At 49.7% G+C, this 22252-nt stretch overlaps 1 protein-coding gene across 14 annotated transcripts in view; it reads right to left on the bottom strand.

Moving 5' to 3' along the window:
* Nucleotides 1-15226, bottom strand: part of EIF4G3 (eukaryotic translation initiation factor 4 gamma 3) — a 117010-nt gene extending 101784 nt beyond the window's left edge. For 7 of the 14 annotated variants that reach the window (XM_026067420.1, XM_026067427.1, XM_026067423.1 and 4 more), the window contains exon 1: nucleotides 14991-15213. The gene's annotated coding sequence lies outside the window, so the exon portion shown is untranslated. Of the gene's footprint in view, nucleotides 1-14990 lie in introns of all 14 variants that reach the window. The other 7 variants (XM_026067425.1, XM_026067424.1, XM_026067418.1 and 4 more) reach the window with 6 other exon arrangements.
* Between the last annotated feature and the right edge of the window lie 7026 nt (nucleotides 15227-22252).

Consider the following 22252-nt stretch of genomic DNA (forward strand, 5'->3'; position numbering starts at 1 on the left):
TATTTCAAAGGTTCCTGAGCTTATAGTTTCAAAGGTGATTTATTCCCCTCCTTCCAGCTCCACTTGAGTGGCGTTTAGAAGACTTCTGCCAGCACTTTTAACTAAAGGGCCAAACGGAAACCATTCCAGGTTACAGAGCAGTCCTCGCGTCCCTGGGAAAAAGGAAAACCAGAGGCATCGTCCCTGGAGAGCACGGGGCTTCCCTTCAGGGTCAAGTTTCACCCAATTCCCAAAGCAGCCCGGAGCCACGTCTGGCACCTCCCTGCCACAAGGATTAACCCTCATACGCCTGCGGGGACCCAGCTCGGCCCGGTGATTCAACAGCAAACTACTCTGGTTTTGGCTGGGTTAAGTTTTCTGTCCATTCCACGAGGTGATTCCCATCACCGAACCCCAGCACGACCACGACGCCCCACGCAAGGGAGCCAGCACGGACGTGCAGCCCAGGGAAGGCGGAAAGCAGATCCAGCCCTTTCGGCTGCGGCTCGCAGGTAAATCTGTTTAATCCCAACATGAAACTGCAGCCTGCCTGGCTGATCGGATAAACGCGGGGCAGCAAGGCCCAGAAGGTGAAACGCGCAGATTTCCTCATCTCCGCACAGTTTGAAGCGGAGCGCAGCGTTACGTACGTACCCCAAAGCCAGGTATTGAGAGATGGGGAAGCACCACATCCAGCGGAGCGCCTGCCTTCACCCACGGCATCCGAAAGCCCACATTTGGGGACAGAAGCTGCCCCTTTCTCAGCTGAAGGAGAAKGCTCGGTCTCGCTCGGTGGCTCTTCCTCTTCTGCGCTCAAGCAGAGGAACTAGGCACGGCGTGAGGTCCAGCAGCACGCGCACCGCAGGCTTTAACGCTTCCTCATCCCCCCTCTACCTCCGCCAGCCTCCTGCGGCCTGTGTCAGAGCCAGGCCCCAAACCGACTTCCGCGACCTACGCGGGGAGAACCGAAAGAGCGGCAGGCACGTTTGCGCCAGCCGCGGCACTGAGGAGCTCGGCAATCCTCTCGCATCGTGTCCTTTACGCAGGAGAGCGGGGAGGTAAATCTGCAGAAGAAAGCGGGGCAGGACACGGCCGATTCCTGAGGGCACAGAGGCAGAGAAGCCTGTTTAAGAGAGAGAAATAAAAACAGCAAAACTCAGGTGAAAAAAAAAAAAGTTTCTGGGGCCTGAAGGACAACAGTTTATACGTAAAAAATGATCAAGAGGGGCAAAAGCCCTGCGAGGTTCAGCTCCGCAGCACCATCAAAGCGGCGCAGCATACGGGGCAGGAACACGTGCCGGCATCCACGGGGAGTTCAGGGCCCCGGGAGCCAGCCAGCCCGGGATGGGTGCGCAAAACCTGCCACGCACTTACAGGGAAAAAGGAAACAACAAGTGGGGGAAAAAATGACATTTGATCCGAGAGCAGATTTCCCACGGATTCCCTTAAACACAGTTATCTGATTTGAAGTCTTATGGCACCTTAATTAATAATTCATTTGAGCGCCACTAGTTCATTAACCAAGTCAACCTTTCAGGAGAGGTATTACATACCGGCACAAACGTGCCAAATCTTGCCTCTCCCTGCCGGCAGCCAGCTCTGGAGCGGCTCGGGCACCCTCCGGCCACGAGCAGCGTCCCACGCTCAACACGAACCTCAGCCGAGGCCCCGCCGCCATGCTGGTGCCTACAAATACTCCTGGGGTTATTCCAAAGGCGAGTTGCTACCACTGAAACGTGTTTCAGGTCGGCCTGTTCCTTCAGGGACCCTCGGCTGGAGATGCATCTATAAACACCCTACGGGGTGAAACCCAGGTGGCAGCGCAAAGCCGCTTTAATAAGCCATGTATTTGGAAGGTCGCGCTGTGCTGTTCACAAATTCCAGCAGAAGACAAGGATACTCCCRGGTCAAGCTGCATTTCTACGTTATCTGCCCGGCTGCAGGCTGCCGTGCCTAGAAATGGGTAAATTCTCCATTTTCTGGTTTAAGGATGAAGCGCTCCGGGAAAGGAGCCCCCGGTCACCTATGGAGCATCGGGGACGGAGAGCAAGGACAAATCACGGCCAGGTCCAGCTGGGTGCGGGTGAACTCGTGCCATGCTCCCTGGGCCCGACGGCGCCCTCGGCGGGGAGCGTTTTGAGGAACACGATACCAAGCGGAGCGCCGCGCTCTGCTTTACACACGGCGAGCGGTTTTAGCGGACGGGTTGAACAAAAGGCRCCAGTTAGCACTGAAAAAGCAAAAATCAACAGGTGCCTGTCGTCAAAATCCGACGGGGGTTCTCAAACTCAACACACGAGCCACCGCCAGCCGGTACAAGGAGCTGCAGGGCACGTGTCCCTGCAGAGGCAGCCACCTGCAGCGAGCTGAGGACGTCAGAGGAGGGGAGAGGAGGAGATGGCACGCCACTAAACCAAAACTTCCTGGGGATTTTAACACAACGGACTTGGAGACGGAAGGCTGGAGCCCTCCTAAACCAGGAGATCGGTGTCATTTAGCCTTCCCTCCGCGTGGGACTTCGGCTCGGAAGCAGCCGCGCACAGCATCAATGACACCTACCTGTAGCTCTTAACGAGCTTATCGTTGACCTAGGCAGATAACAGGGAAGCGCCTGTATAATCAAACGAGGGGGTGACCAAGGGACACGGCGTCTTTAAATAATCCCCRATGTCAGAGATAAGGGCCTCCTACCCGGACAGCTTCCCCTCTTTTGTATYGCACCGATGATTTCATCCAGACGTCCTTGGAGGAGAAGCAATGCCAGTACCGGAAGATGTCTCCTAGGTCCCTGTCCGCTGTTCGAAAGCTCCTTGCTGAGAAAGCCCCAGCCTGTGCCACTTTGGTGCGTGGAGTTATCTGGCACAGCTCGGGAAAGAAWAATTTAGCCGCGGCTTGCGAAATCRGCTGCRCTCTGTTCTAAATTTATGCAAGATACGGCGTATTATCTCGGATCCCGGGCCCGCGTCTTCGCTAGTCAAGAAGGTCCCTCGAGGCGGGAACCAGTTTTCCTGCAACGAGCGGGCCTGGGATCCGGCGGCACYGCCGGGCAGTTCACCAGCCCTCGGGTATCGCGCGGCGCCCGGGCCCCAGCAGCCTCCTAGCAAAGGCAGCGGGCAGAAAACCCCCCGGTTTGGGACACGCGAGCAGGGGAAGGGCTTCACTAACCCAATCGATCRCCCGTGCACGGATATTTAAGACGCTGTTATGAACCTCCAGGCTACCAGATTTACGGGGAAACGTTACAGCCTTTTTTTCCTTCAGGAACAATTAAAGCATCCCCACGTCACACGGCGGAGATGTCGAGAGAGATGTCGATTTTTAAGGCGATTTTCACGGATGCCTGAAGYGCCGTATTTGGCTTTCAAATAGTTATTGCATCCCTATCCACATAAAGAGCGCTTATTCCATAATCTTCCATAATGCTTTAAGACGAAAAGTGTCCCGCCCTTCCCCTTCCTCCCCAGTCATTTCACCCTCCGTCCTTTCCTATTTTCACAGCAAATAAAAAGCCTGCAACACACTGCGATTTTCCTCACCAAATAACGTTGTTTGACGGCACAAGAACTGAAGACCATTATAACCACTTAGGTTAAAACCATTTGGTTGCATAAGCCGAGCATTTCCGRGGCTGGCTCCTACCTGCGCAGCACAAATCGCGTCCTTATTTTTCAAGTAAGGAAGAGCAATGCTGAACCAGAAAGCAACATAAAGAAAAYACATTTCAAGTACAGCTATGCGACCTGCTACCAGCAAATTAGCTTTTAATTTCCCCAGATAATTCTAAATATATTCCTTGGATATTGTGATAGAAACAGCAACAGCTAGCCAGGAGCACGAGTCAAGTTTTACAYCCAGGTTTGAACAAAGTCCTATGGAGACACTTGCAACATCTGCTTTCGCGGGCAGCCTAGCTAGCAAACCCCTTCAGGGACTGCTTCAGCTCATCAAAACGTACCGTGTCCAAGCTGGCCGAAGCTGTGCACAACTTTTCACGAGCATTCGCTAAAGGGATGACTTGAAAATATAAATCCCATAGAGCAAGAATAACTTGTGGGAAGAACACGCGCATCTTTTGAAGATTTACTTAATTGCAGCCACTTCTGGATGCACCCGAAGCACCCACGTTACCTGCTGATTTCTTACAGGGTTTCTTAGGCACCGGCATTGGGGCAGAGTTTGTTGGAGACGCGGCTTCTCCGATCGCTCAGTTAAAGTGAAATATCAAATACAATGTCTTTTCTCATTTTAAATGCAATCAGAAGCGCATTCATCTTGTCATGTGTTTCTCCAAATTTTGGGAGCATTTTGCCAAGAGAAAATATTTTGCAAGGTCAGCCGTTTCATCAGTAATCCCTATTTTTATCTAACACAGGCTTTCTTCCATTTCGTTCCACGTATTAACCTTCTTCGCCGTATACTGATCACGACCAACAGCTCGTGCCAGGGAAATCCAACTGGAAATCCCCAACAGGATCCCTGGGCCTTAAATTCCCATTCGTTTAATCAAACCTGCTACAGCCTGAAGTACTTGGCTTTGCCTACGTGCAAAGGCTTCTTTTTTTTTTTTTTAAACAACAACAAAAAAAGGACACTTGCATTTGAGCTGACTTATACCAAACTTGCTTAGAGATGCTTCTTAATATATCACGATCAACTGATACAAGGCCCTTTAATCAACTGTAACAGAAAGCATTCACGGAGAAGTCTGCACCAACTGAACTACATTACGTTTTAAAAAAAAAAAAGACAAGAAACCAAAACCCTTTTGCCAGCACAAGCAAAGATTTGCGCAGAGATAAAGAGCAGAAAAAGCTGTTTTCCAAGCAAAGCGGTTACTCACCTAGTTGGGTAAAACGTAGTGTTTATACATTTATGGGAGCTGCCTCCTCCTACACACTACCTTGCAGTACCAGACCCCTACGGCAGCAGGGAAACCACATCGCTCCGTTACCTTAAGGAATATTTTTGTCAGCAGTCGGGTTAGCCGGCGCGGCGGCACCTAAGCTGGAAGACGACGGGTATAAAGACAGGCCGGTGTCTACAAACACACATCCCCACGGCTGCCGCTTCGCGTTAACTGTGGGGATCCTGCCGGCAGGAGGGACTTTCCTTCCACTGTTTCACCGGAGAATAAAGTCCTTGTTATGGCAGAGAGACCAGCCCCGGAGAAGGCGGAAAAAAAAGTCCCTTCGGACTTATTTTTCCCACTGGAGAGACCGGTGCATTGTGCAACTCAACCCACAGATGCTTCTCTGCCTCCGCAGCGGAGCCCCTCCGCAAAGCACCGCGGGGACGGAGCGCGCGGATGAAAGGATGCCGAGCCCGGAAAAAGGCAGCRCGGGACCAGAAGGACGAGGCGCTCCACGAAACGCTCCCGGGAACCGCGGGCGATCGTCGCCTCTTCTCGCTCCGCCCGAGGAGAAACGAGGCCGCGAGCCAAGAGGAAAAAGAAATATGAAGACTGCAGCCCAACRTCGATGGAAAAAAGTCAGCATGTCACCGGGCAGCTTTTATTAAACATCGCTGCGAGGCATTATTTTCATTACGGATACACTCCGGATTCTACAAAGATTGTTCTAATTTCACATTACGTTTACCTGATCTGTTACATTTTAACGAGGTTTTGAAATACATCCCAAACCATCGGCTTCTACCCGTTTTAAGCACTGCCGGGTATATCGTAACCTCGCTGCCGAAGGAGAGAGCTTTTATATCCCTTACAGTTGAAAATAATAAGCACATTTTTTTCCTTCGGTGGCATTAATCCTCTTTGCTGTAGACAACATTAGGAGAGCGTTCTGGGAGAGTTCCTGCTTCSCGGCGTCTTTTAAGAGCACAGAAGCTGGTTTATGCGATCGGAACAAAAGACGCGTTATTCGGCTGTCGTGACCCCGGAGGCTTCGCTTCGGAGCCCGGCTGAACCCCGCTGCTCCGTTCACCTCGCTCCGGTATCCTCACCGCGTCAGGGCGGCGCGGGGTGAATTCCTGTATCCTGCCTCTCGCGGGCTCCCGAATCGCGGAATTAGCCGGCTCCCGAGACAGCCTGCGACTTCTTCCGGGCCTCGCGCGCGTCAGCGGCTCCTCTGAGCAGGGACRGCCGAGTCGCTCCTCCTTGGCGGAGACGTGGGTGATGGTGGGGCGTAAGAAACCTCCTGAATCCGATGGGCCAAGCCACATATCACATATCACAGCTTGTTCTGTCAAACACCTAAATTTTGCCCAGCCTGTGCTGTTTTTTTCACATGGGGCCATGCCAACAAYCAGGCGCCCAACCTACTCCCCTACAAAATCAGTCTTGATGTACCTATTTCTAAGGTTCGCATTTTCTGGGAAGGAAAACGTTAGCAGAACTCAAGACGGTAGATGTCTGCAACGGAAGAGTTCGCATGCAAAGCGGCGCTAGGAAAATAAATAAGAGGATGTGCAAAAGCAAGCACCTTCATATTTACTTCCTGGCAGAAGAACCGGAGATGGGAGGGAAAATTACGGAAGAGGATGAAAAAAAAAAGAAAAGAAAAAAAGGAGAGAGCTGATCAAGCTATTTGCAGCACAGGGAGACGCATGAGGTTCGCCCAGCAGTTGTGTGCGAGCCTGGCACCTTTGAGCCCAAGACCCCTCTCRTCTGGTCATCTCCTGACCCATCTCCTGCGCTTTGTACTCGAGCCGTGCCAGGGAAATAGTAAAGCTTTCTCCAACATTCATCCAAAGAGGAATGCGACTATTGACCAAGCTTTAGCAGCTGCGAGCGTTATTTATTTATTTATTTTAATCGCCGCCTAAGTCAAACGCACACATTTAATACGCTGCATTTTTCTGCTCAGGTGGCGTCTCCCACCGGTGCTTTTGCCAGTTCCACCAAGCCACTATTAACATGCACGCAACTGGGGTTCGGGGGGGGGTTGTTTTGGTTTTTAAAAGCTTGGCGTCGGAAGGGCTTAAGGGACTAAGGCGAGGGACGTCCCTGGCGCGGTTCATGGGGTCGAGACGCCGCGCGGTTTTGGTCAACTCGCCTCCTACCACGACAAAAACACCTATCCCCGCCAYGCGGCAGGCGGGCGGGCTGCTTCTCCCCCTCCGCCGGTTTTGTACAGCGCTGCCGGTAATTAGTCAGCCCGCTCAGTAATCCCACGCCTACGGTTACCCGCTTTTTAAAAAAAAAAAAATAGTAAATAAATAAATAAAATCTCCTTTCGCTTGAATTAATGAAAACCGAGTCCGCGCGCCGGAGGCTTTCAGGCCGGAAGCGCAGTCGCGTCTGTCTGAGCATAACAGCCGCCTGCGGAAACGGCCGCAGCTATGCAGGGCTCGGACATCAAAGGCAGGAAAAGCGGAGCCGGGGAAAGGGCGCTCGAGGTCGGCGGGGCCGCGAGGGCTTCGCGGCCCGGGAGTTCGGTCACGGCGCCCTTCCGCAAACACGAGCGCGCAGCGACGCGGCGGTTTCTCCCCAACAGAGAGGGAAAAGGCGGCTAAACCCCTCGGAAACGCCGGGCGTTTCGTCACGGCCCCCGCGAGGAAGGAACCCGAGGGCTTTCTGCGGCGAGTTATTCCCAGCGGCGACTCGCCTCCGCTGGGCCGAAGCGCCCCGCGGTTTCGAGAGCTTTTGGGGCGAAAGCGGGTAGAACAGCAAACCTTACTTTGAGCAGGGCTCCGGCGTGCCAAAATCTAGCAACTCGGGTCGAATCGCGAGGTTCGAGGCAAGCCCCGGCGAACGCGGCTTTCCGCACCGAGAGCGGCAGCCAAGGCACGGAATTTCGCTCCCTGAAGTCGCTAAGAAAACAAGCGTCATTTTTACTCTGTTGCAAAACTTTTGGCATTAAAAAAAAGTAGTGGCAAGGACAGTTTTCTCAGTGCTGTCCCACAGCCATATTCCGTCCTTTTAAGCCAAGCGAAGGCCCCTAGGCCTTCAAATTCATTTCCCCTTTGATGCGCAAGGGCCTAAATTTATTAGGCTTCGAGACGCGCCGTGCGGCTCGTCGCTTTGTACAGGAAACTGGAAGCGATTCAGACCCRGCTTTATTTAAAGTTCAGACTCCCCCTATTGGGCTACGCTGCCACACAGCAATTTTACCCCGGGCATTTACTTACAAAGCTGAGACCCAAAAAGAAGAGGAAAAAAAGGAAAAAACCTCAACCCTAGAACCAGATCCTTTAACGCGAACAACGGAATTAAAGACAACATTTACCAGAGCTCGAGACGTGTTTGCGCGGTCGCCTAGTTGCTAAGTTCTTCCTAGCTAACGGAAGGGTCTAAAGCAACCAGTTCCTAGTAATTAATAAAAATATTAGATTTGCAGGTCACGTGGTTAAGGACGCTTCCCAAACGCGAAGCTGAACTGGAGATGACGCAGAACTTCCTTCCCRAGCGCAGAGGCGTCACCCAGCTCCCGCGGCACGTCTGCTTGGCCAGGCTAATAACGGTTAAAAAAATGGGAAAGGCAACAGTAAAAAAAAAGGCATCACGGAGGAATATATGCTTAAAACGAGCGAGCACACTGCAATCGGGTAGCGCTGTGCTTCTCAAGACGGGTGCACCAAAGTCATCAGCGTTCTGTTCTCCCAGATCCAGTGTTTTATCTAATGACACATTTGATTTTGGGACTCCCCCTCGTTCCCCCCCCCCCAAAATGACTGTCCGTGTTTCCAAACCCTCATTCCAGCTTGCTCCGTACTCTTGGCAGCATTTGCGTTCACTTTTGCAGGCCTGCTTCGCATCAAGCCTTTCAGTCACCTGCTTCCTACCGTTTTATTTCCAGGAATTAATTCCCACGCTGATGTTTCACAATGAGGAGATACAAACGAGCGGTAGCTTAAACCAGTTTAGGACGATGCCAAAGGACTCTACGAGTGTTGAACGCTACTCTCCAACTGTACGCTGCCGCTCAGCAAAACCAGCTGTTTTAAAGAGCCGACATCTTTAGCTGGTGAACGCAATAAAAAAATTAAACGGGACAACGYGGAGAACTAACCCAGCGGGGAGGAGGGGAAGCCCTTTAGTATTCCCGAGAGCCGGAACGAGCCCTTTAGCCCCCGCGCGCCRGCTCCGCAGCCATGTCCCGCTCCCGCGGGGATTCGCCGCGGTCTCTTTACACGATCCACTTTGCTAAAAGCACGGAAGAAAAACGCTCCGCAGGCAAGGCGAGAGGCGGCGCGTCCTCTCCCAGATTTTTTTTTTTTTGCAACTTTTCCTGCGAACGGAGCGAACGAGGCGAATTCACCAATATCGCCGCCGCTCCCGCGATGTATGAACAATGCGGCTCGGGGCTGCCGAGGGAGAAAGGGGGGGACTGAAAGTATTCACAAAAGCCCGCAGCGCGCTGGCCGCGGCTAAAGCCGGCGCCTGAAAGGGCTCTTTGTCCTTGCGGTCAATGGGAGCCTATTCAAGGGCCCAAGATATAGCGGGGAAAGCGAGGGCGGGAGGAAGAAGAGCGCTGTCTCTTTAGGGGACGTCTCCCCGGCTGCCAAGCGGCGAGGGAGCGAGGGCTCTCGCACGAGCGCGGCGCGGCTCTCCGAGCGGCCCCGAAACCCGGCGTGGCGGCCCCGGCGCCCACCGAACCACCTTCCTTAAGCGGGGGCACGCGGTCCGGCGACGGGACGGCTCGTTCCCGAAGAGCCTCCCGAGGGCAAGATAAACAGCGAGCTGTAGCAAAGCAGCCCCCGTTTCGCTTCTCTGCCGTCCCTTCCTCCCGACAACGCGCTATTGTTCCCCTTCTGGGGCTGAGGAAATATTTGCGTTCCTTCTCCGCGGCCTTGGCGTTTAGGAGCTGCTCCCCGTTTCGAGAYAGCTACCCAGCAGGCTACAAAACACGCAAGCCTTTCCCAGTTGAAAACGGAATAAAAACAGGATTGCATACCGATTCCACGAAACAAAATCTAAAAAACACCCCCTCCTTTTCTTAGCATCGCCAGCGGCTAAGCCAAAGACCTAGCCAACGTCAAGGAAGGGAGAAGGAAGGTCSCAGGTGGTGCCGTTTCACGCAGACGCGCACGACCCCGTCGGAAACGCGGCACGACGGAGGCGAGCGTTACCTCGACAGGCCTGGCGCTTGCTGGGGGGATTTTGCTTCCCCCAAACATCGAAACGCAGCAATGCCCAAGTTCCTCAGCTCGGCTGCACCCGCACACGACCCTACGGAAACCAAGGGGCCGGATCCTCCGCGCGGTTCAAGACGTGGCCTGGAAGCCCCTCCAGCACTTCATGTGAGCCGCGTGCCCCGAGGAAGGGAAACACTGCGCTGCAAAAACCGACGGCCGCAGAAGCGCCCGCGTCTCGGCTCGCTCCTTCTCCCTCCCGAATCGGGCGCTCGGCTCGCGCGGTGCCTGCYGCAACCCGCCTTCCCGGCGCGGAGCGGAGCGAGGTCTGAACGCCGCCCGTCTCCAACGTCCCCACCGCTGCAAAGGGGTTTCTGCAACAGGGCCTCGCACGTAGCCACACGGAGGGAACGCTGCTGCTGGAAAATAAAAAYGCAGCGCACGTTTCCACCCCTTCCGCATTTACGCGCCTAACCGTAGGACGCAAGGGGACGGCAGAGAGATCGCCCAGCGAAGCCGGTACAGAAAAGATCTCACACGCTCACATACCCCAGGCGCAAAGGCAGGACRCATGCAGACACGCTCGGAAGAAATCCGAGCGCAGGCGCCGTTTTAGCAAAGCAGGTTTAATTTGGGTAACTAAACAAAACACCGAGTTAGGAAAACCCTGTGGCTTTGCACCGCCAAACACACTCACCTACGCCGCTGCGTTTAAGCACGAGCGTTTCACTTTTGGGGACTCTGTACCTATTTCTGGAGTTGGCCGAGGGGCAAGAAATTTCTTGATAAAAAGAATTAAACTAGTTTCTTTGCCTTAAAGACAAGGGGTTGTTAAGTGCCATCACAGCAATAACTCCTGCAAGAGCAGCTTGTAAAGATAAAACTTTTCTTCCCCCCGCGCCGCAGCTGGACCGAAGGGAGTAAAACTCCGTCATTACCACTGTTTTAATTAAACGTGATTGATAGCCCATTACTGCAGCACGCACAAAGCTGCGGTTTCCTTTCAGGGTTTTCGATACAGAGAGACTCCAGGTCTAAACCGTTCGGATAAAGACCTTTTTTTAGAGGCGCTGATCTGCTGGCTCCCTGGAAAACAGGGGAAGGCCTCGTTGAAAAGAGCCGGCCGGGCAAAAAGGCACTTATTCCCGCGCGTCCTGGATGCGACCGGGGCACGGACGCCTCCGGGATGGGGGGGATCCGCACCAAGGGGACAACACAGGAGCCCGTTTGCATAGGCGCCTCGCGGCACCGAGCCATCCAACTACCCAAACGCCCTCCCGCCGGCGGCAGGAGTATTTTTTTTTGGCATTTCTTTGCGTCTTTGCAGGTGGGAAGTGGCTCCGCCGAGCGGGCCGCTCGCAAAGCGGGAAAGGGGAACTTCGCCACCCAAAACCTCTTACGCAGCAAAGAGCGGCTACGGCCCCACGCCGCAAAAGCCGGATTTCACAACACGCTCTCRTATCGCCTCTTTTTTTAATGCCAGGGTGCTACACGTCCTCACATCCACATGTCCGGCTACCGAAACACCCTCAAAGGCGGCATTAATCAACACGGAGGCGGAAGGAGATGGAACAGAAAAGCAGAAAGAGCAATAAAAAGTCACCCCGGATAAATGCAGGTAATTCTTTACGTGCTAGAAATTCTAGCAAAGGCAGCAGCTGCTACAACGTGCAACTCTGACACTCAAGTCTTGGGAGAAACGTGCTCCGTAAAACAGCGATTTCTGACTGGCAACGGCCTGGACTTTAATTTGCAACTCTGGCACTACACACAGAGACGGTATATCGACAGGCAATTTTCTTTCGCCACGCTAACTATAAGCGAAAGACCGTGGTGCTGATGATTAGGAATGAAACGCAGCAGGGTAGGTTTTACTTGCATATATTTTTAAACTCGGCACTCATCAAGCGGCAACTTAAATACAAAGTCTTTACCCTGAAGCTTTCGTGTTACCACCATAGGTGCAAGAACATCCATAATGCCTGCATGAAAGTACGTTCTTCTGTATTTGTTCTACTTACTCCTGCTTTATACAGACCAGAAGGACTGATCAAAGATAACAACATGCATTTTGAGATGCAATTATGAAATATCAGCATTTAGAAGCCAAACCATTTATAATAGAAGTTACTCAATTAAAAAATGGAAAAAAAGAAAAAGCAGAAGTTCTCTTGTAGTCTATTACATGGCACTTGAGAGCTATGCGATGCCATTTCACTTGAATATTCATCTAAAAAAAAGATCAAGACATAAGAAAAAAGCAGATAAAGAACCTCTTAAATTTATTGAGGCCAYTGAAGGAGCAGAGCTGCCATGGCTCGGGTAGCTTCAAGTCCCAGCTGCTGGGCTCTTTGCCGCTTTCAGTACGAACACATAAGTTGCACAACAGCGTTCTGCACAAGGCCTAGCGAACCCGGCACATAAACAGGCTTTAAGGGACGAAGGACAGGTCTGAAGGATGTGACAACCAAAACGAGTCTCCTCGAAGCACTGTCAGGAAAGGTTTCCTGCTTTTACGAGCCACAAGCTGCGAAGGGGACGACGCGCACTTCTGGTATAGAGATTTTAATCAGTTCGCTGGTTTGAGCTCAACCACGTTTTGCAGCCGCCTGGGTCTGCTCCGAGATTGCATTCGGTTTGAGAACACCCACACGGGCAGGTTTTCTTTTAAAATATTTTACCGTCCCCTGATGTCAYGCGAAAAGGCTACAGAAACCTTGCACGTGCTTCTCACGCGGGCAGGAAAAGGAGCGACCGTCCCCTGATCTCGCCTATTCCAAAGCCTAAACACGCTGCATTTGAGGCCAGCCAACCTCTGAGCAACCTCAGACCACGGTTACGTACGAGCTCTTCCTCGGTGGCGTAACAGCCCAGCAGACAAAACCAAAACCGAAACCAAAACCTCGGGGTGGGTGTTTCGGACGTGGCAAAGGGAAGCCGCTCCCGGGAAGGGCGATGCACAGCGCACACATTCACGATTCCCACCTAGCGCTGAGTAACTATTCGTTTTAAAGCCCTATGAGATTAACTCCACGCGAGCTTTGGCCTTTTTTGGGCCACGCTGACACAAGTTGCTAAGGGGAAGCCAACCTTACTACTACATACAAATAAAATGATGTTATTGAAGCGGGGGCACAGGTATTGCTAATTTTTGTTTTTAGGGCAATCGCTCTTTTCACTGGAAAGACTACTTTGTTGCAATTTCCCTGTTCTTACGAGCAATTTAGCAAACCAGGCGCTCTGGTACTCTCTGCAGAATCGGGGCACGCCAACAAAGTAAGGAAGCTCCTTTAAAACAACCCAGATTCACTCAAACATTCACCTCTCGTGGAAGCAATTCCATTTCCTCTGTTCAATCCCTTCGCAACCCGGTTTCTCTTTGCCCACAGTGAAGAGCAAATATAAAAACTCTGCTGCTGCCCCAGAACCATTTCCGAGCGGACGGTCAACTCGGTGAAAGCCTTCGTGTTGCTGATCTTAAAACTGCTGGTAGCTGATTTCACTAAAAGACCCTTCGAAAAGACACCTGGATTTTCGACTCTCTGTCAGCACAGACCCTCAAATTAAGCATAGTTTTCACCTCTAATTCCTCCAGGCACCTCTCCTGGTCAACAGCTATCACTTAGGCTTTCATCCAGGTAAGACCTGCTATTTTCTTGAGCTGGAGACGTAAAGCTACAGCAAAGCAGCAGTTTGGTTCCCATGATAGAGAAGACACACAGCTAAGCAGCAGCTCCAACACCCGGTCACTGCTGCACCTTGCAAGGTATCAAAGGATGCAAAGAAAGCGAGCGCTAACCTCCCATTTCCACAAACCCAGCTCCCCTTGAGGCCCGTAGCTGAAGTTAACACACGGAAAAGGCTCAGGACGTGGCAATTCCCACTGTAATACTTGCAGTGGCGGCTGGAGAAGAGGGCAGGGCCGAGGTGACATGCTGATGCTAAGTGAGTTTTTGCAAGAATTTGGCTGAGGAGTTACCAGCGCTTTGAAAGAGGAGAGCAACAAGTCTCAGGACTTGCAACATCAGACCATTAGGCCTTCCGACAGGAAAGGCTTTCGGACATCAGCAATAACTGAAGCACCCGCTTAGGCATCCGCATCCTGAAGATAATTCATACCTGAGCTTTTCTCTTCCAAGATATCCAAGAGCGAAAGGTGATTAAGTTTACAGTGATTCACAGAGCTCCTTCCCACCACAGTTTCAATGTTTCTTGAATGCAAAAGGAGCTTAAGACCTGCCATCGACACCACCACACTGCTGGACTCGCTTCTACTTAGGTATTTGAGCCGCGTTTTGGAGAGCAAACCTCAGCGCTGCCTCGAGAACGCCTTTGTGCTGAACAGCAACGCCGGGCACAATGTCTTTAATAAACTATGTGTTAATGGCACGAAACAGCAAGGGTAAAACCGAAGAGGATCCACTCTGTCAAACGGCATTTTGATCAGGCTGCCTTCAGAGCGATGGTATTGACTATTTGGGGAGCGGCGCGTACCGATTCCGGTCTAAAAATAACTGGATTACAGGAGCGACAGTCAATTCTAACTCCATTATTCAAATCTTGATTAAATCTAACGTCGAGCATGTTTCTTAATCAACCTGCCTCAAGTGACTACTTGAAGGCTAATCTCTCAAAGCCTTTTTCCAGCTTAGAGAAGATTCTTCTACAGTCTTAACACACCAAGGAGCAGGTAGAACATGAAAATGATTATCCACAAAGCTTGTTCTTTCCAAAAATATTTGGCAAAGCACTGGATTTTTTTTTTTTTGTCTGTTTCATATAAMCACGATGTAAAATGAAGTTATAACAAAGTCTCAAAACGCCCTTCAGCATCTAAAAACAAACTAAGCTGGGAGGGAAGAAAGCCTCTTGAACAAGGCACTTCGCAGTATGATGCAGCAGAAAAAAAAAAATCCTCGGATACTCTTAACTGCATTTATCCTTGCAATTAGCTACAACAGAAGGAAAAAAAAMCACATTACCTGAAAGGCAGAGATATCTTAACACTGCTTTCTTCTGCGAGGTTCTTCTATGCTGGCCTCTGGCTACTAAGCGCTTTGTAAATGTTAAAAAAACATATTTACGTGAGAAACTGTTTAGCAGAGAAATGCCTGCACATTCGAGAGGCGACTCTGCCCGCTGCAAACCTCTCTCCGGGGACGACGGAGGCAAAGACGCTGCCAGAAGACGCTCCGGCTGCTGCTGGCTGCAGACGTTTCTGCCCCGGCTGATAACCACCACCAGCACGGTCAAAGCTAACCGCACCCCCGGCTTTGTCAGTTGAAAACCATCCAACTCCTCCCCAGCCAGCTTCTAGAAAATGATCCTGCTTAAAAACCTTTAAAGATGGACGTGGACAGAAGGGTTAGGAGAAGAAAGGATGGGCAGGGGAAGCTCCCCCCCGGGTCGCTCTGCTAAGCCAGGCTACGGAGAGAAGCAATTGCAGCCGTCGCCACGAGCTGATCGTAGAGATCGTGGCCTCGCGCTGAACGACGACTGCGTGAGACCGAGCAAACGCCTTGGCAAAGGCTGTAAAAATACACAAAGCACGGCTGCAAGCTCGACTGAAGCCACACGGCAGCAATCGGGAGAGTCACGGGAGAACGAGGTCTTGAGCTCCTATTTGGCCGAGYGACACGCGGCAGCCCACTGCTTTCTAGATTTACTTCAGCTTTTGTCCTRTTCTAGAAGTAACAGCTACAGTTCTGCTGTCCTCTAGATCTTTAGTAGCATCAGATGCCTAGCTACGKCTAATTTAGCAGGAAAAAAAAACTATTTTAATAAAACGCTACAGACAAGGAACGAGGCCATACCTACCTTCCACCTTTCACGTTCAATAACACAACCGCTGATACAACATTAAGGTTATATATCGTAAAATACCTCCGTATTCTACTCTTTATCATTGGGCTTAAACAATTCATACCACAATATCCAAAACACATAGCGAACTGAATCAAAAAAACAGATACCCTCAAACGTAGCCCACCTCTGTCCCATGATTAGCAGCTGAAGCAGCAGTTTCTGGCTCGATACCAGCGGCACGCACGCTGGCCGAGAGGCGCAGACCCGCATAGACCCTGTTCACGCGTTGCTTCGAGGTAACCCGATAAACACGCTCCCTGCTCCGGGTCCTGCAGCCTGGAAGGGCTGTAAAGGGTTTGGGGAGGGCAGCTTGCACCAGGCAAGAAACCGCGTTCGCAGAGCAATTCCTCTGCTCCTAAGAGCCGCGCCGGCAGGGGAAGATTGGGGTTGTTTGCCTCCCTCCCGCCTCCCCGAGCGGTTACTTAACACACGCACAAAGTTATTTCTAAACAGAGTTTATACTGCAAACACATAACCAGTTAAGAACGTTAAAAAGTCCAAATAGAGAAAGCAAAGAGGGCTGGACGGCATAACTGGAAGGCTCGTCGAGGAAGAGAGACCAGAGGGACCCTTCTATCTCATCTCAAACCGCGCAAACAGAAACGACTGTGGTGAGTATTAAAAGCAGTATCAAGCTGTAGAAAAAGATATGCAATTTTACTTTTCCAATGGGAGACTATTAGATACCCCAGGAAAAAAAATTCTTTGGTTTTCTAGACAGCCTGCTGAAAAGCCTTCCCTCTACCTCGCTATTAGTTGGCTTTTATCCAGCTTGCAGCCTGGTGCAAACCTCACACGGGCATTACCGGCTAGCTTCCCCAAAACCGAACTCATAAAGCAAAAYCTTACGGCTCCAACTTCCCTTTAGTACCGGTAATTCTTTGCATCTAGGGGCACGTTGCTACAGGACTGCGACAGGGGGAAGCTCCCAGGACAGAAACGAGCCCTGTAGCGTTCAGCAGTGCAGTTTTCACCCGATACGAGAGAGTCCAAATTTCAACATGGTTTTCTGTAATTCACTGAAACACAGCTTATTCATTTTTATCATCCAATGCATTTTATTAACGCAGGACTCTCCTCCCCCGACTATTTTACTCTCTCATTCACTGGGCTACGTTTCCTACCACCTCTCTAATATTTCACGCTGCGACTTCATGGTAAAACTGAATGCTCGACCGGTCGAGCTGTCAGGAGGCATCGCGGTGACAGCAGCGCTGTCACCCAGCCTGGTTGTCCCTCCATGAGCCCAGCAACAAATTCCCGCAGCGCGTTCCTTGAGAGCATTAACGCTCATCTCAACTCCCAGTTTTGTAACGCCTCGTCGTTTTCCCCCATAATCTTTATTTCAGCGGTTTATCAAAATGAACTCAAATCGTAAGTAGCCTTTTGCCACGTGCAGACCATATGACTTCTCCTAAGTTAAAATCCCGTGCTATGCAAAATGAAACCCTGAAAAAGCAGGCACCTATCAGACAGAGCGATACAGCTTATACCGCTGCACAGAAAATCAGAGTTCATGGAGCAATGCAGGTTGGAAGGGATCTCCGGGTGCCTTTGGTCCAATCCTCCACATCTTCCCTTCTTCCTCAGAAGGCCTCCCAGCCGCAAACTCTGCACGCACCTCTACAGGATGCTTTACGAAAAAGAATAATAGCGGCAATATATTTAACAGGAACACGACCATGTTAGATGTCTTAAGTGGAAATCCATACCATAACATCCTAGTCTTCAACACACCTACAGATGAAGGGACACTTCTGAACCCCAACACGCGCTCGGAGCAAACGGGACCGCTCCTTTTTTGACGAGCGTAACATCCCAGCTCCGTCGGTGTCGGCACACAAGCGGCAATATCGTTGCATTCGTAGCGGGAGACTGCAAACTTCTGAACAAGCACCCGTGAACGTTACCCAAGCGTTTGGCTTTCATCACCGCCACGGCAAGGAGTGACRCCACCTGCTAAAACACGAGCAGGGAGGTACTGAGGACTGCACTGGTTATTCACGCTATTTTAGCAGCCTTTTATCTGTTTAACCGTACTCAAGACAAACGCTAAGGCACGGGGCGGGGGAGGAAGAGAGCGTAAGGATTTGCTCCAGTTTGAGAGCCCTGAATTCGGCCTTCACCACCAACCATACAGATGAATTCGGTCTCATCCATACGCCCAGTGGAAGTATATGGAAGCAAGTGATGGACAGCAAAACATGGAAATAGTAATTACTAGTCCAAACAGCGAGAGAAATTCTAGTAAAGTACATACAATACTCATTAAAAGAGCTGTCCTCCCACCTCGATCAGACAGGCTGGTAAAACTAAGAGGTCCAACTAGCGCACATCAGCTTCATCTGCAGTTTCCCGGAGGCAAGCATCAGCTTTAGACTTCAGAAGCGCCCCTTAAAATTCCTCTTTAATTCCAAGTAACGAGAAGGTCGCCAGGCTAGCAAGAATTGCAGCTTCTAACATTCCTCCTCTCCCGTGGTAAGAGGGCATCCTAAGCCTCGCGAGCCGCTTCACTGTTCGAGAGCTAGCTTGTGGCGATGCTCGGACCCTACATTTAGCCGCCCAGAGTTTCCCCAGGGYCCGACGGGCTCGACCAAGTCGTTTTTTGGTGGTAAGCAGCTACGCCTGCTCCCGGGGCTGTCTCGGACACAGCGCCCCACACCGCTCCGGCCTGTCAGCCGTGTATTTTAGTATCGCCAAAACTTTGCAGTTGCAGCATATCCAGGATGCACATGCTCAATTATACGATTCACCGAATTATTCTGTCGGAACACTTACACTTCCGATTCTTCCTATGCAATCCAGGGACACGTTTGATCCACCTGCAGCAGGGGTGGATATTACAGATCTCCTACCTCCCCTATTCCTAAGCAAAATCACTAAGCACAACACAATAAAAATTAGGACGGAGCTAGACAACAAGGAAAAGTGGCCCGAGCCTGACGAGCGAGCGCCTCTCGCTCTCCACTGAGAAGGTATTTTCAACCTTCTCCTGCTGGAGGTGGAAGCTTAGCAGACCGCCCTGAGATCTTCCAAGTCCTGAATGACCTTTTCACATTTTAGCTCAGCTGGTGAGACTTCAAACTCCCTGGCGCAGGCTAAGTTATCCCCTTGCATCACTTCCCGGCAAGGCTATATCCCCCCACTAACATACCCCCAACTGCAAGCAAGAGCTGCATTGCCAAGGGAAGAAACAGCTCTCCAGCCCTCTACAGGTCCTCCCTGCTCGCCCACTTCCATGCTGTGCTCCAGTTTCTTTTTACGTGCACTTTACGGGTTGATTAATACTCATCTCAGATGACGAGATGTCTAGTAATTCGGGGTTTTATATCACTCCTCACCATAACGCTCGCTACGGCATACGCGTTTTACTAGAAAGCTTTTTGCTGACTATCCCCACGACTGACGTCCAGGACATTCAATAAGACGTTCTGGACAGAGGTCCTGGCTATAAAATTCGCATGTTCTTACTCTGCCAGAATCTGAGTTTGGTGACAGTGCAATTCATTCATTTATTTAATGATATTAATGTCAGTCTGAGTGGATAAAGTGTGCTTTGGCTTCAGCAAGCAAAGATGGGGATTGAGCCAAATACCGGCAGCAATTATTTTGGTTAATGCCTGCAATACCAGGTACTACTGTGACAGACAGTACGACAAAATTTAAAATTGGTGTGGGAAGGTGGGAGGAATCATTTCAAGTTAAACTTGGTACACAAAACCTCACAACCATCTATTTAAACATACAGCAAGTAGTTTATTTGAGCCRATGAACGTTTTCTAAAGGTTTTATTTAAGATTTTTGGAACTATAATCAATACAATTAAGCTGAACAGCTTAAGCTCACAAAACAGCCTATAAATTATACTTTGCAATATCCGCATATCAACAAAAATGGATTTTTTTCTTCCAGAGACAAACATAAAAGCACTTTGAAACCTAATTTAAGACACAACGCCAAAGTAAAACACACAAAACGCAAGTTGCACAGCCAGGTCGAGAGCTGAACTATTCGCATTTCACAAATCTAGACTACAAAACGCAGAGCCCAGACGAGTAACATATTTGAAGTGAGACCATCCAGTAACTCCTATTTACATTTCCGTAAGCATCAGCGACAAAGGGTGTCTCAAGCTGATACTAACCATATATCCTAGAGCAGACCAAGCTCAAAAAATGCCTCTGCAGCTCAAGAAATAGTACATCCATAATAGAGCCTTCTACACAAGTTTTACAATGCTAAAATTGGGCATGAATCACCAACTACTGAAATCCCTTTCCCAATGTATTCCAGAGCTTAAGATGCACCATGAATTTCACATTAGAAGCCAGAAGAAAGAAGCTTTAAATGCCTCTTGATTTAGGTTCTTGACTTCCCCCAAAATAAATGGTATAGATTATCCAWCCTCAGCGATAGTTCCCTGCCAAGTTCTCTTTCAAATATAATATACATATTGAGTCTGCCCAGTTTACCAGCTGTACATAGCAAAACAAATTTCTACTGTCAAGCCTTAAGCCTTCATATGCTACAAGCCAGAATAAAGACTTCCAAAAAGTCTTCAGACAAGATTTCAGTCCAAATTGTGTGTCAAGATTTGACAGTTCTGAGGAAGATCTCGCCGTAGCCCAAGGCCAAAAGGACTAAGTCTCTCCACTTAGTGGGAATACCGATTTTTACAGGCATTTCCCCTCTTCAGGATGTTAGGATCCTGTTCAAGTCGGTGGCTGACTAAAAAAACAGAGCTGCAAGTAGTGACACAACAAATTCTTTCCCTTTGATTCTTCCAGTAGGAGTCTCCCATTGGAAGGTCTGTTTAATCCGAAAAGACTGAAGACTTCTGCCTTTTTTTTTTTTGCTTTTCAGCAAAAGAACAAGAATAAGCCCAGAAAAATACCAGTTTCAAGACACAGCAACTTCTATGACTTCTTTACATCACAGCCTCGCATAAAAGAGGGAAATCTCTTTTTCAGACCACCCTTAGCACAGCCGTAGCATCAGTTCAAACATATTTTCAAAAGCCCGCAGCAACACAGACATTTAAATCAGACCAGTTTCAGTAATTCAGTAACTCGCATAGTTACTCTCGCACGCGGATCAAACCGAAACGCAAGCAAACATGCAACCTTTTGGCAGCCAGGGAGAGGATCAGTGCAATGTTTATTAGCTTCCACTTTGCTAAGACTTTCCAAACTCAGGAAAACTTGCATTATTTAATTAAGGTCTTGAACTGTATTAAGTCGTCTTTGTTTGGTGTTTTTATAGCATCAAAGAAACTCAAAGATTGGCAGCAAGATTTCTTTTCCTGCCACACCAAGGAGGTAGCACATGAAGTCCCCTCCCCTGGTAAGAGTGGGATGGCCTTCTTGGTGGAGATTTCTGCACAGTTACTCCCACACGCTTATATTATTATTATAATACTCTTATTCCAGAAGAAGAGAGTCTCATTCCTGCAGAGTTCAACCACTTGGAAAGGAGCAGCTGCTCTGTACATGTAGACAAGTCTCAACCCATTTCAACATTTCACGGACAGCTTTGGAGAATGCTACCGATACTGGTCAAGGAGAGCAGATGTGTTTTTCCTTTCGGGACGCATGTTTTAGAAGCCACTTTGCTTTTCTTAAGGCATATTTAAAACTCTGGAAATATTTTAACTCTCATCCAGAGCAAAGGTACGCAGAGGTGTTACAACAAACAGCAAAAACATTATCTTTGGTAGAAGAAGAATTGGTATAAACGTGATGCAGTCTAAAGAAGCCTTAGTGCTTTGCACTGGGTGGGAAACTAGCCCGTTTCTGTCCATCTCAGATGACTACAAAGAAGCCAAAGGTAAAAACAATTTTTATAGTACAATAAGAATAGAGAACATGTAATTTTCCTTTCAGGAAAGAAAAAAAAAAAGGCTGTCCCATTAACCTAGTTATATGCCCAGCAGCAATTTGACTCAAGTCCCATCAGCAACAACATGCCATCACCTACTATGAAAAGGGAGAGTGCGTTCTGGGACACCTTCCAAACGTATATAATAAAACATAAGAATAACATGTACAAGAAAATTTCACTAGCCTAAAAGCTTTTTTTTTTTTTTTTTTTTTTTTCCTCACCTCCCTTTGGTCCTTTTCTTTTTTAAGAATCTATTCTATTTTATCCTTCCAGCTGCTCCACATCACCATTTGCTACTTGGGAGGCCAAACCAAGTCCACAGTTCGGAATGGAAAGCTGTGCATATGAGAAGTTCTTGGAAGTACCATCAAGTGCAAAGCACACTACTACGAGAAGTCACATCAAATACGTTCTCTTATTACCTAAGTATGTAATTTAATATACAAGTCCCTTATATACAAAGTCCCTTTACAGTCTTCCCCCAGACCATGGGGGCACA

The sequence above is a fragment of the Apteryx rowi genome, unplaced genomic scaffold, assembly GCF_003343035.1.
Source record: "Apteryx rowi isolate R43461 unplaced genomic scaffold, aptRow1 scaffold_259, whole genome shotgun sequence".
In the NCBI taxonomy this organism is placed as follows: Eukaryota; Metazoa; Chordata; class Aves; order Apterygiformes; family Apterygidae; genus Apteryx; species Apteryx rowi.